The sequence below is a fragment of the Schistocerca serialis genome, chromosome 4 (genome assembly GCF_023864345.2).
Source record: "Schistocerca serialis cubense isolate TAMUIC-IGC-003099 chromosome 4, iqSchSeri2.2, whole genome shotgun sequence".
In the NCBI taxonomy this organism is placed as follows: Eukaryota; Metazoa; Arthropoda; class Insecta; order Orthoptera; family Acrididae; genus Schistocerca; species Schistocerca serialis.
This window is the reverse complement of record NC_064641.1, coordinates 965,203,188-965,219,399: the sequence shown is the minus strand read 5'-3', so window position 1 is coordinate 965,219,399 and position 16,212 is coordinate 965,203,188.

The window sequence follows — 16,212 nt, the reverse complement described above, 5'->3', positions numbered from 1 at the left end:
TCTACTCACATAAGAGATGCACTAGTAATGCCAGTATGAGGATGCAAATCAGGATTGCTTCAAGCAGACACTGTTGTGTTCGTGAGTGTTACTTACTTTTGAGATTGGATGTGGTGTTAGTAAAGAATGTTTGTTGGGCCTGTGATCAACCATTATCCTAGACACACTGGCCCAACACCTAGAGTTTTTGTCTGGAATGAGACTTCGTACGACAGCAGGAGCACTCTCATGATTGCCCCACACACCTTGACATCAGATTTGTATGTCAGTCCAGTGAGTCTACATGTTGTGCTGCCATTCATGAATAGCATTCTAGGCGCTGTTTTTGAACAGGACAACACTCGCGCACATACCACTGTTGTAACCCAACATGCTATACAGTATGTCCATGTGTTGGCTTGACCTGGATGGTCACCAGCTCTGTCTCCTACCAAGCAAATGTAGGACATCATTGGGCGATAGCTTAAGGGTCATCCACAACCAGCATTAACATTCTCATTATTGACCAACCAAGAGCAACAGGCATGGAACTCCATTCCACAGACTGACATCTGCCACCTGTAAAACACAGTGCATACAAATTTGCATGCCTGGATTCAACATTCTGGTGGTTACACCAGTTATTAACATAACAGCGTTTCACATTTGCAGTGGCTTATCTTGTGCTTACATTAACCTGTGTTGTTGCAATGTTAATCAATTATATAAGTCACCTAGACAAATATATTCTAAAAATTTCATTCCTCTAAATTAATTTTCTTTTTGGAGTTGAGTTTCCTTTTCCATCAGTGTATATGGCCATCGCATCTGGTGGAGGATGTCAGTATGTTTCAAAAACATATGTTGGCCAGGAGCAACATTGTGGTTTGTATATACTACGTGTGGTCAGTTCCCCAATTTTTATTCAGAATTAATGAATACTGTTGTCTGTGCAACTGAATAGCAAGTAAGCATTTACAGATTTAGTCTGGACGTGTGTGACTACTTCATAGGCATGGTGATATGTTGCACCAATGGTATCATATCCCAGTATTTAGGACAAAAATGTAGACGATGAGCTTAAACAGTATCTCTTATAATCTTTGGCATTTGGTTCTGGTAATGCCCTCAATGATCAGCTGGCATATTTTAATATTTGTTCCCACTTTTCTAGATGTTTGGCCCTGAAAAAGAGCTTATGATGTGGTGCTGAGTCATTTCTCTTCCGATTTCAGTGTCCTTATTCTTACTTAATTAATCTACAATCACTGATTACATAAGGACTCAATGTGCACAAAGTCTTATATAGTCAGGAGATATGAAAATATTCTCTGGTAGTCAGTTCCATTGCTTCCTTACCAGCACCCAGGTGTCATCTGTAGGACACTTAAATGTACCTTCACTTCCGTAGGCGTAGTCCTCTATTCCCCAAATACTTACATAAAGATATAGCTCAACAGTTCCACAATTGATTGTACCTTAGGTAAGCTGCTTACTCCAATTTTGCTCACCAGACTGGAATGAGTCATTCAAGAGAAATTGGTGTACATTTGATCTGAATAGAGATTTACTACATACTTAGTGTCTCTCTACAGCAGGGACAGGTAATGTAATTGATATTCCATTTTTGTCACACATGGAACTAGAGAGTTGTGTCCAAAGGGTATGGAGACCATGATAACAAAACAAATTGGAGAAAAAGTGTTTTGATAACCACTGGTAAGTATTATCATCTTGCTCAGTAATTTGCAAGAGGACTTTCTTGGACTTAACCCACATATAACTCTTATCATTCTACTAAGCAATGAAAATATTTTGAGCAAGAGATCTCCCCAGAACATAATTCCATGTGACATGGAGTACCCAAAAGCAAAAACATGCAGTCTTTGTGACTGTTTTGTATCTAATACAAGAGAGCATTCTGGATCCGAAAGCTGCTGAGCTAAATATGATTTCAGACTGGAACATACCCTGTGTAGTTTTCAGTCTAAGTGAATGCCCAGGAATTTGGTGCCATCATCTCCTACACATGCTCATTATTGAGTGTCACTGAGAATTCCTCACACTCTGTGACATGATCCAAATTGCGTAAAATTTATCTTTCTTAGGTACGCAGAAAGGGAGGTAACAGCAAACCAGTTAGACTTTGGATAAAATGTTGTTGCTGACTCTTAATGGGTGACACCTGCATTGTAACAGAACATTTGTCAAACATGGAAAATTTTCACTCTACATCATTCACAACTGCTGGCAGATAAGCTTAAATCAGACAATAAAGGACACAGAACAGAAAGTGCATCTATAATACTACATGACTAATGTGTTTCATGACACATGACACTCGGTGCCAGTTCCATGGTACGTGACAAAAGCTTCCAGGAGCAACAAAAATTTGATTATAGACTCAATTTCAGAAAGATATTAATTTTGGAAATAAAATTCGACACAATCTGCTCATCAAGAAGCAGTATCCTTGATTCTGTTTAGGATATTTTATTTATCAAGCCTTTGATCTAATAGTGTGTGTGTGTGGGGGGGAGGGGGGGGGGGGTGTTCAGGACTGATGACATGCAGACATATGCAGTATTTCACAATGAGGGTATTTAGAAATTCCCAAGAAAACATTAAACATTATTTCACAAACCCTTTCTAATTTTTTCTTGCTTGCACACTTAATGTCAAACCATTTAACACACTGAAACAGCTTATGCATCAAATTGCTTTGCAAATAAGTTCAAAACATGGGAGTTTGACTCCATAAATGATCAGGGGTTTACTGTTTGATTTGTAATTGCTATTAATACTTTTGCTGACTGAGGTTTCCATGTTTTATATTTTGCCTTCTGTAATAATGTTTTAGCATCTCCTTGAGACCTAATACTTTGTCTCCAATGAGAACTATATCAATTGAAGTGAAACAAAGGGCTATACAGTAACTGTTCATGTTTTTATTCTGCATAGGTCTATGGCACTTATTCATTACAGATGTACTGATTGTCATAAATATTTTTATAATTAGTTTTGTTGTGCTAATGTGATGTCACTAAATGTGTAATTCTTTGTAACTATTTATGCCGTGCAGTGTACCTAGCTGCTTTACCGCTTATGTACCCTACGTCTCACTTTTAACAAGCGGAGAACTGTGCTGTTTGTTGTGCCAATAGGTCAGCAGTTACTACTCATTACTTGTTGCAGTAGCTTCATGCACGGCATGGCATAAATAGGAAACTTATTTACACCAATTTAAACTTTAAATAGGCTGAGTACTATATGGATATATTTTGTGTTAATAAGTTGGTACTAAATGTTTATTTTCTTGTAACCAATTAGGCCGTACAATGCGTGTAGCTATTATAGTGCTTGTATATGCAATTCGTAACTCAGAACTCACTGTTTCATTGTACTTACCTCTTGACACCATGTGTGTAATTCCATGTCAATATTTATGCTAAAGAGTGCATATAGTGGTCTTAGCACTTACATATGCTACTTTCCACTTGGAATAGGCAGGAAAATGTACTATTCAAGTTATATGTTTTGTGTTTTATGTATAGAACCAAGCTTATTTTTATTGTGACCATTGCTAGTATGTAAAAATTCTATGTAATATATTTGTACATACCACCAATTAAAACTGTCACTATGTAGCATCATACTTGCATCTGCAACGCCATCTGGCACAAACACTTATAAATTCCTGAATATTCATAAAATGCTGTTTGTGTTTCTATGCATTTTTTTAGTTTACACTTATGTTGTATAAACATTTATTACAGTTGTTGCATTGCATTTCTGTTGGTTTAATGCTCTTTATAAGTCATACATAATTCCATAAGATGGAGCTGCAGGATGCCACACCCTCTCTTGCAATGCCATCTGTTATTAAACATTTGTGTTCTCATCTAATGGTCAGCAGTGTTATTAGTCTGTGTATGTTTGTTACCTTTACAACTTGTAACTATTACGTCCAGTGATAATTGTAACTGCTATGTATGCTGGCTGCATACAGTTCCATGGTACATGTCATCTTAAGAATTTCAATGCCATTATTGCATGCTGATGATGGTTTTGTAAACCATTTTTATTTCACGAGTAGTTGATTTGATTTATTTCTACAGATGTGTGATGATAGCAAAGCACCAAAACATCTAACTACATTCACTCAATGACTTTCCCTCACTGAAAAATTCAGCAATTTGCAGACTATATATAATTTTAGATATTAGAGCTGAAAGACAAGCAATACGGTAATAAAGAGTGTGTGCTTTAGAATGGATATGAAAGTTACAAGGGCAAACACAACGAATGTATTATAATTGTGCTTTCATGCCTTTATGCTCTTTAATGATCCATGGATTTTATTATATACTGTAGAAAATTTGTGTTCTTAAGCAACCAAATGTGATCTTATAACTCCTTCTGTAATATTAGGTAACTGTGCTCACTGTATCTTTGTATCTATCTAAAGGCAGTTTTATATTAATAACTGTAATTATGCTCTCAGTGTAATTTGAAGTTCATATGGAGATAAACAAGCATGTGCTATTAGTCTTGTGCTATTGAACTCTACCCATTTTTCACTTTGTATGAGTATTTAAATCACAAATTTATTGGCTTATACATTTTGTTCTAAATTTGTTTTGTGTACACTATTGTGGTTGATTTGTGAATAGTTGTGTTTCCAGTCAATCATTATGCATGTGGAATACTCGCATGCAGTTTCAGAATTATATTTAGTATTGGTGGCCTACTGATATTAACATTCCTCTCCCCCTTTTGTCTAAAGTAGAATAGTAATTTGACAGTTCTAAGACCACATTCAGAAGCTCTCACATTACATTCATGTGTTGTCTTCAAATACAATGTCATCATCCATATGCTTAAGAATCTTTAGTTATGTAATAAGAGTATTTCTGGACTCATTTATTGCAAGTCTCTTCATAATATTAGGTACTTAATAAATATTGGATGTATAATTTATTACTGTATTCCTTAACATGATTTCCTTGTATTTCACTGTAGTGCGTTCAATTTAATGATTGATATTTGGTGTACATCCTAATTACCTTTGGGTTTATGTGTAGTTTATGTTAATAAAGAGTGCGCACTCTATACATACAGTTCAGTCACTGTGGGGGTAATAGCAATTTTCTTAATTCCAAAATTCCCTTTCTTTGAATGTAACAAATTTACTTTCATACATTAATACAATCTTACAACATATTGGCAGAAATTGTTCGATGTTGCTATGCTTTGTTTGTCCTGACAGTGTATAACTAGAATGCTGCAAACTTATGTTCACTGTTTTATACATTTTTATTGTGATAGTTATTTTTCTTACCTAGAGAAATGTAGTATATCTGATGATGTGATAAATAGTTTACGATAAGTATGTGAAGACAACTATGTAATCTCATTGGATATTGAATTTTGTTCTGTTGTTACATTGGCTTCTCTATTATGGCCTTTGTATAGTACTGTGAGTGTGGTCTGTGAAGGAAACTAATAATAATAACAATAATAATAATAATAATAAATAAGGATTAGAAGACAGTATTGTCACAGATTTTTGCAAGCCAATAACATCACACAGATTCCCAGTGTATCTCAGTATTGTCAGTGTGAACATAAAATGTTACTGCTGATAGATGATGATAAAAGTAATTTTGTCTATCCTGTGATTCCTCACAAACACCACAGAAGAATACCTCTCATCATAGACTCCTCTTATTTATTTATTTATTCAGAAATCTTGTTGTGTTATTACACATAGATGTAGGATAAGTTACAGTTAACATGCTATGATACGTAGATATACTTAAGGTATAGACTTATATAAATTATATGCTGTACATAGCGAATCATAACTTTTTTGGTATGTTACTCTATAATCATTATCTGATGACTGTATGTAGCACTGTTCACAGATATCATAAGTGCAGATGAGCCATAACGAGGAACAGTTATAACACAATGTAAATAGAGTCAAATAAGTCAGTTTAAAGAAATATTTTAACACATGCAGTAAAATACATCACAAAAATTGTTTTAGATTACTATTCATAAATTATTCCACTGAATAGAAGCAGTGCTTCTGCAGGATTGACTTTATTTTGGATCTGAATCCTTTCTGGCAAGACCTGACATTTTCAAATACTGAGCTCCTTAAAGAGATGTTTAGTCATGGAAGACAGGGGTACTTGTTTCATTGTCTTAATAATTACATACTGCATTCCTTTTTGGGGCTTCTCCCTTAAGAATGTATTTATTATGCAGAAGCACATAATTGAGTTACTAACGCAAAGTAGGCACATTTTAGTGTTTTGATATCACAGATTTTACTTCAAATACTAAAAGCATAGCACAAACTGTTCATTTTACTTAATAATTTATCTTTATGTATGTCCCACTGTAGCGTGTCATCTATCCACACCCCAAGGAATTTTGTGGCTCTTTCTCGCTGTATGGGCACTTTCTCAATCCTGATATCATCTATCACAGACAATACCTTTTGTGTCGTGTGGAAATTTATATACATTGTTTTATCTTTATTTAGGAGAAGTTTGTTTTTGTTCAACCAGTTTACTAGACTACAATTTGTATCAGCAATTGTGGAGTTGAGCTGATGAGGACAGTGATTTGGAAACAGTATATTGGTGTCATCAGCAAACATTACCGGCAGGCTCTCCTGAATGCTTTGGGGTATTCATTGATGAATATTAGAAATAAAAGGGGACCAAGTGTAGAGCCTTGATGAATACCTTGTCTTACAACTTGCTCCTCTGATTACATGAAAATTTGTGAAAATGCTCAGTCACTACTTTCTGTATTCTGTCTGAGAGATATGACCTAAACCAGTCATTTCCCCTAATCGCATAACGTAGTAGTTTCTCCAAAAGTAATACATGGTTGACAAGATCAAAAGCTTTAGTGAGATCAAGAAACACACCTGTTGTGTGTTTTCTATCATTGAGTGCCCTATAGATTTCATTTAAAAATGAGTATAATGCTCCAGTTATTGATCTCCCTTTCCTAAACCCAAACTGGTGAGGACTTAGTATGCAGTTACTTTACTAGAAACTTATAACATGGTCATATGCTGATTTTTTGAGGACTTTTGATGAGCTTCAAAAGACTGAGATGGGTCGGGTCTGTAGTTATTTACATCACTCCTTTCCCCTTTTTTAAACAGAGGAATAATTTTTGCTGCTTTAAAAATTCTAGGAAATTTACCCGATGATAAAGAGCAGTTTATTATATCTGTCAGTGGTTCACACACATGATGGCAGGCTCGTTTTAAAAGGCAAACAGATATACCATCAAGACCACAGGAATGTTTGTTTGGTCTCTGCCTTATAATATTGCAGATTTCATTTGGTGTGACTGGGTCAGGGAACATTTATAGTGGGAATACTGCTGAATCTGAGTGATAAGTAAGTGCAGCAGTCTTGATTAAAGAAGAAAACTTGTCACCAATTTTTGTGAAATGGTCATTACATATTTCACATAATTGCTTAGGGTCATTGGTAACACCATCCTGATCTTTAATGCAGGTTATTGAGTGTGTCCTGTCTTTTTTGCCAACTGTTTCATTTATCAATCGCCACATGCCTTTTGATTTATTGCTTGAGTTGATAATGAATTGCCTATTATACATTTTCTTTGCTTCATGAATTACCTTGTTTATAGACAGTGAGATATACCGTAACTATTTCAAGCAGTATAAAAGAATTCTAGTTTTAATGTAGGCATATAGCAGTCTCTTATTTCTGCAAGAGGTTTCTATTCCTCATGTTAACCATTTATTATTGGACAGTTGAGATGTGTATTTTTTAGCTGTATGTTTGATTGGGAATGCCACTTCATAGCAGTGTTGCAAGATACTCATAAATTCATTAGCCTTTCTGTCAACATTGCTGGCACAATAGACACCTTTCCAGTCAGCTTTATGGAGCAGAAGTGAGAAATGTGCTATATTATTTTTATTGCCAGTTGATCTTTTGTAAGTCTGTTGGGGAGGTTTTGTCTGTCTATTTGCATCTTGCATGGTCATATTCAGTATCAAGCAGTTGTGATCTGATATACCGTTGGAGATTATGTCTAGGTTGCAGACAGATGACATGCCAGTGTTAACCAAAACAGTATCTATTTCAGATGAACTGGTATTAGTTATTCTAGTAGGTTTTTTGTTTAATACACACTCCTGGAAATGGAAAAAAGAACACATTGACACCGGTGTGTCAGACCCACCATACTTGCTCCGGACACTGCGAGAGGGCTGTACAAGCAATGATCACACGCACGGCACAGCGGACACACCAGGAACCGCGGTGTTGGCCGTCGAATGGCGCTAGCTGCGCAGCATTTGTGCACCGCTGCCGTCAGTGTCAGCCAGTTTGCCGTGGCATACGGAGCTACATCACAGTCTTTAAAACTGGTAGCATGCCGCGACAGCGTGGACATGAACCATATGTGCAGTTGTGGACTTTGAGCGAGGGCGTATAGTGGGCATGCGGGAGGCCGGGTGGACGTACCGCCGAATTGCTCAACACGTGGGGCGTGAGGTCTCCACAGTACATCGATGTTGTCGCCAGTGGTCGGCGGAAGGTGCACGTGACCGTCGACCTGGGACCGGACCACAGCAACGCACGGATGCACGCCAAGACCGTAGGATCCTACGCAGTGCCGTAGGGGACCGCACCGCCACTTCCCAGCAAATTAGGGACACTGTTGCTCCTGGGGTATCGGCGAGGACCATTCGCAACCGTCTCCATGAAGCTGGGCTACGGTCCCGCACACCGTTAGGCCGTCTTCCGCTCACGCCCCAACATCATGCAGCCCGCCTCCAGTGGTGTCGCGACAGGCGTGAATGGAGGGACGAATGAAGACGTGTCGTCTTCAGCGATGAGAGTCGCTTCTGCCTTGGTGCCAATGATGGTCGTATGCATGTTTGGCGCCGTGCAGGTGAGCGCCACAATCAGGACTGCATACGACCGAGGCACACAGGGCCAACACCCGGCACCATGGTGTGGGGAGCGATCTCCTACACTGGGCGTACACCACTGGTGATCGTCGAGGGGACACTGAATAGTGCACGGTACATCCAAACCGTCATCGAACCCATCGTTCTACCATTCCTAGACCGGCAAGGGAACTTGCTGTTCCAACAGGACAATGCACATCCGTATGTATCCCGTGCCACCCAACGTGCTCTAGAAGGTGTAAGTCAACTACCCTGGCCAGCAAAATCTCCGGATCTGTCCCCCCATTGAGCATGTTTGGGACTGGATGAAGCGTCGTCTCATGCGGTCTGCACGTCCAGCACGAACGCTGGTCCAACTGAGGCGCCAGGTGGAAATGGCATGGCAAGCCGTTCCACAGGACTACATCCAGCATCTCTACGATCATCTCCATGGGAGAATAGCAGCCTGCATTGCTGCGAAAGGTGGATATACACTGTACTAGTGCCGACATTGTGCATGCTCTGTTGCCTGTGTCTATGTGCCTGTGGATCTGTCAGTGTGATCATGTGATGTATCTGACCCCAGGAATGTGTCAATAAAGTTTCCCCTTCCTGGGACAATGAATTCACGGTGTTCTTATTTCAATTTTCAGGAGTGTAGATTTCCTAGTAGAATCCACTGCTTCCTGGAAAATAGTGAATATATTGCAATGTTATAACATGAAAAACTTAGTCTCCACATAAGATAATACTGGGATATTTTAAACTGTACTGTTGTAGTGGCATATCTAGTTTGGAGGTGAATATTTGTGTGTTACCATCAGGTGATCTGTAGATACATGTCACAGTAGAAGTTAAATCTATTAAGCTTTTAGTTATGTGTTCAAAATGCTTTTCACAGTTCGTATGCTTGGTTTTAAGTAATGGATTACATTCTACATTATCTTGGGCAAGTATTAGACATCCACCTCCCTTTTTTATTAGTTCTGCAAAAATTGTTAACCATTTGAAAGCCTGGAAGGGAAAAATAGGCAGCGTCATTATCTTTAAGCCAATGCTCGGCTATACAAAGCACATCTATAGTGTCTCTAAAGCTTTCTAAAAATATTTGTAGTTCTAAACTTTTGTTCCTTATGCTTTGCATGTTCTGGAAGAAAACACAAAATTTTGACTTTTTGTGTGAGTACAATGGTTTTTCAGGTGAGTGGGACTCGGGCACAACATTTACTCTGTAACGCTTATTGTTCTTTAGTCTAAAAAAGATTTCCTTTGGGAGTTAACTATTGCAGGAATAGACAGCTGTGATAATTCAGCACACCTAATATAGATAAAACTAGAGATTGCTTGAGCTCTGATGTTGGTATGATCCAAACCATTTTTGCACTTGGGTACCAAATTTTCGTGAGACCTGTCAGATGTAACAGTAGCATTGGGGATGATGTTCAGTTCTCTGTAGCCGAGTGTTATTGTAGGCCTACTTTGTACATTTGTTTTCTATACAGTTTGTAATCTGTCTAAACCTACCTCTCCTATTTGAAAAAGGAACTACTAATTACAGAATCCATGATTTTCTTAATTGTATCTTCCCTTCATTACCATTAATGTGCTTACACGAACTTCTGTGTCTCTTCATATTGTTAAAGTCTGTCATTGTATAGATTAAACAGTGTATATAACACTTGATAATTTTTCATTTTCACTCTTTAATATATTGCAAATGTGCTCATACAGACTTTTCAAAGTAGTTCTTAAAAATGGAATTTGTTATCTGCTTGAAGTATTCCTCTGGATCTGGAAAAAAATTGTGCCTCAGTCAGAGAACTCTTCCTAATATTTGCATTTCATAAATTTATCATTACTGACATTTGTATATCAGTCAATTGGAATGCCTCTCTCTGAAAGGAAACTGTAATATAATCTGAAATATTGCTGAGATTTTGAAATTAGTGTTAATTCTTACAGGCATTGTAATAATGCCTGTTACAAAAATTGTCTGTAGTATGATTGGTAAATGGTAGACATAAAAAATGCTTTACAGTTGAATTGTAATGAATACACGACTTCTTATGACCAGATCAAACAACTAGCATAGTTATTTCAACTATAACCGAGATTAAGAAAATTTTAACTCAAGATGTTTTTATTTTTAGCTACATGTAGCTTTGGTTGTGTAATGATAAAAAAACTGTCAATGTCTAATAGAAGGTAACTTAAAAGAAGTATCTGCATACTGTGCATGATAAAAGTTACTTATTTAATAATGCTGCTGATCTATTTGACATCATCATTCCTTTGTAAACAATAATATAGAAGCACAATTAGACTAGAATTATTGCTGTTAAGAATTTGACAATTCTTAGTACAGCAACGTTAACCATTACTAGCAGACTATTTGCACAAATGAAACAAAGTCTGACCTTGCTTCCACTTACTTGTCGATCATCTGTTTTCTTTTATTGTTTTATTCACCCCCAATGGTATTAGGTTGCGAGGCCAGAGGGCGTCTTTCATTCTCATTCTTCAATCTCACCTCCCATGGAAGGGGGAGGGTGCTGTCTCAGGTCTGGTGAAGGGGAAGCCAGCGTTCCTAGGGGGCAAACCAATCAGAGAAAGCCTGGTCCTCCAAGCTGGGTGTTATGTGGTCTAGTTGGTAAATGATGCATGTAAAAATCTTCATTGTCACAGGCCTGAAAATAATTCTCGGATGTGAAGGCCAAGCAAGAGATGGTGAGGTCAGAACAAGGCATACTTGATGTGTAGACAGCAGTGTCAGTATGACCATACACTCACAGTACCCCCAGTTTGGGAACAAAATTTGAACCATAGTTGGTGATGCTTCTCTGCATCAGTAAAGGGGGTGGAAAAAGAAGCATTACACATCATAAAGGATCCTTACCAGAAGGATGTAAACCATGTCAAATGTTAACTGTTGCTGCTGTTGGCGGTGTCATCACCAATGAAATTACATGATTCTAATATTCTCCAATATTTCTAAGTTGCTGCAATTACTACAGGGACAATCCTGGACATATGAACAGTGCTGAAGGTACCTTGAAGACTAGTGAATAAATGAAAGTGAGACAAGAGCAGACTGCTGTTTCAAAATTCCAGTTATACTGTGCATCAGGCTGTAGACTCCTCACAAGCAAAGTAATTTTGTGGTTGCCAGGTGCGAAGAGTAGACAAAGTGAAAATGAGGATAGAATGTTGTGGTGGAACATTTCTGAAAGTATCAGATACTGGTGTACTTCTTCCAAAAGCAGTATATCAGCAGTACACAGCCTCCCAGATGGTACCATGTTCCAAGTTCTCTCTGTCTCACACCTCATGGATGTCTTCACTGATTCTCATCATTTGTATTTTGCTGACTACAACTGGAGGAGTTGTGATCTCTTTTCACTGTAGAAGATCATTCTGCTGATCTGGCAGCAATAATATGAGAAGAGGTCCAGCCAGAACTTCACCTGCAATCTTTCACTTGACAAAGATGATCATGCTGGCAGCTGAATGAAGTCTTTAGTGGCATTGGGCTATTACTTCTGCCTGACTTGAAAGCACCTAGCTTACAAGATATGTAGAGAAAGATGCAAGCTGTAGGCCGGCACCTCAAAAGTGGAAATCACTTCCCGACAATTTACAGGCCTTTCAGCAAGACACGATCAAGATGGCTCTTGAAGGAAAGTGACAGTTTAAGGACCAGAGGCTCTGAAGTTGACAACATTCCCCACTTCAACTCCCCTCTCTTACATACTTCATACAGTCGTCTACTGCTTCTATACTTAAATAACTGTTATTTTAATAAGCAAGTAAAATATCATGTTGAATATGTGTATAAACCTGAAATTAACTGTCAGGTCTCCTCGTAATATATTTTTTCCTGTATTTTGTTAGTAATGGAAATGAAAGTTAAAGTTAATCCATTACTTCATCACATGACTGTAACATGGTTAAATATGCAACATTTGAGTCACATAGTACTGTCATTAACATGTCAAATAATTTCAGATTGTAAGTGCCAATGTTTCTCACCAATGTAGAAGTGAAAATTGTGTCATCAGATGCAGGTAATAAGTTAAAATACCAGAAAGAGGAGAGAGATGTCTACTCTAATTACCCCACTTGAGGGTATATTTTGTCATGAAATCTGTGTCATTGGGCATTTCATTTGCTTCAGTTTTTCAGCCTATTATATCCAAACAGTCCTTGAAAATTGAGTTGTAGCTCCAAAACACTTTAAGTAAGACTTCAGGAATAAAATCCTTAGTCATACACAAATTTTATTTTCTGCTCTCTGCCCTGTGTGTTTATATTACTGCATGTTGATATACACTGATGTTATGTAATGTCTAAAAAATTGATTGTATTCAAAATATTTATGTGATAAAAATGCAGGCATAACATTAATTTGCTATGAACCTTTTTATTGTTGTGAACAGTCATGTTACTGAATTGGTGGTTCCACTTACCTCTAATTTATTTGAGGAAATGCTGTACCTGAACATTCTCATGTATTAAATGTACCAGTAAACCCCCTGATGCTTAGAGACTCAAGCTCTCATATATAAAACAGCTTCAGTCATCTGATTACTCGTAAATTAGTTACTGTTTTAAGTATTGCATTTCAAACTTAATTCTAATATTTCACAAACTTTCCAAACAAACTTCATGTACATAAGTGAGAGAGTCACTAGGCGTTCTCAGTCTCAAATACTGGATGAATATATGAGTAGTAAAGAAATTCATCATTTCCATTATCAATAGATAATAAATGTACATTTCTCATGTATCATCATTAGTAGCTCATGGGGTTGTGGCAATGTAGTGAACAGTCCATCAGATTTATCAGTAATTGATTTGAGAACTCATTCTGGGTTTGTTGTTAACTTCAGTTGTTCTGCCAGCACGTCTTGCAGCTTCTGATTAAGTGGATTCCAATTTTCTGTGTTGGAGTGTCCCATTTAAGTTGCTGTATCAAGCTTGGACGGATGTAATTACTGTTCAAATCTATTGGGTGTTGTGGTATGAATCTTTCACCCTCATGATCTGATACGGGGTCTTTATAAGGATGGTGATGTAGTTGGAAATTGTTCACCCTGCACATTTAGGATTCACGATTTGTAAACCCAAGCATTCATGAGATCACTTTCATTCTATAGCTCATGGACACAGAGTTTTGTAGATGCCCGTTTTGAAAATGTGGAAGCTCAATTTCTCCCCATTTTGATTCAGCCTAGGGGCAATTAGGCCTACTTATTACATGATGTGAAACAGACACCTACAATCATGCACAATAATGGTCATTGATTAGGCACAATTATTTGAAATACAGTGTGCCAGTTACTCTCAGGGGAAAAATTGATCTCAAGTTGTGTAGTACTCAGTTATTAAGCTTTTGACCCTATTTTAGTTTGAGCAAATTTTTCTATTCTCACCCAAAAAAAATGCAATAAGAAATTGAATAGAATGGTTTTTATAATTTTAACTAGGCAGCCAGGTGTGGGAGGTGGTCACATTAGAGATTCTAAACACAAAAGGCTTAAAATGTGAGACAATGTATCAGAAATGTGTCACACATGATAACTGTCACTTCATGAAAGAACCGGCCATTAGCAACATCTGAGGTAGCAAAGTATCGTCCAGCAGAATGCACAAGATGCTTCCCAGGGAAGACTCGAGCACTCCAAACTGCACATCCACAGCTTAGCTGCAGCGCTACAGCCCTGCAAGGACACAATTGTGGCTCTCGTTGTTACACGATGCCAACTTGTGCTGAAACCAGCCCAGATGTCGTAGTAGGGAGGAGACATCTGCTGTTAACTGGTGTCCATCCGTAACTGTCCACAGCTCGGAACCATACCTCCCAGCTGTATGAAAATGGCCAGCAGACACTGCCACCACCAGCCCTAAGGCATTATAGAAGATACATCAATTCACACATTTGTGCTATTATCGGTGTGCCACACAGCCTATCCTCCTCCACGGAAAAGCAGGTACCTTCTCCCTTTTCTCTCACAGCAAGAAGGAAACTAGTCGACTTCTTGACCGGAGATATGTGGACTTGAGATTTTTCCAGTCTGCATATTCTGGACCAAGAGACTGACTGGATTAAGAACCTTAAAAACTTGACAGGGCCCCTCAAACTGGGGGGATAGCTTATTTGAAGATTACCTTTTTGCCCTGCCCGTCCCCCTGCCCCCCAAACTCCAAAATTATGGATGAACCCTTTTTCCCCTGGCTTAACCTCAGAGGAGTGACCCCCTTCATTATAATGGTGCACCTCTCTGGAGTGAGAGTTCTATGTTCCTACATGCTGGTAATTCATGGGATAGCTCGACATGGAAGAGGCTGTAGTGGCCTTACTTGCCTCGCAGTGAACAGAGTTAAAACTCAGGTTTAACCATTTAAGCAAGGTGTCCTGTCTTCAGTGAGAATGCTGATGAAATGCAATAAGAATTAATTTCAAACTCAGATTAAGACTCTGCAAAGGAGGGTTGCAGATACTAGGGTATTGTGGTGGAATGATTAGTGTCATTCGCAGAGCAAAGCCTCCTAAACTGATGCAAAACAAACACTGGGCATTATCACTAAAAAATGATCTCGGAAGGCCAATAATGGAAAATATTTGAGGTAAATGCCGAATCTTTAGACTGACTGTGATGCCAGTACTTACTACAAGCCACACACTACTGGAGAGAGAATCCATGACAACCCGGATATAAAGGTCACCAACCTGTGTCCTAGATAACAGACAAATGTAATCAATGGACAGGTAGCCCACTGGGTTATTTTCCTTCCCAGAATGCAACCTCCCATTCTGAGAATTAGGGTTAGACTTGGCTACCTTGCTGCTCTGACATTCTCTCACTCTGAATTACCTGATACAGTCCAGGTCAGGCGAGGTGCTCCCTAATCTTAGAAAGTGTTCTGGCAACTGCTAAATGACTACCTGCTGCAGAATTATGGAAATAATATGAAATAGCGAGAGTTGGTTCACCAATCACCAATCACCATTGAAACATTTCTCACTCCTGGCTTGGTAGCGCATAATGCCCTTCCTTACACTGTAACCTGTCACACCAAACACCTAGCAAGGCGGTGCAAAGATTACCACATTGGATCGTGTAATAACTACGACAGGAAGTGTCATGGGTTTGCTGCTAACGAAAATGTAGCGGGACCAAATGGGAGAGGCCCGCAAACAAACAAGATGGATGAACGGGAATGGAAGGAGAAGCACGGCACGACGACAGACAACCGAGCAAGACTCCAAG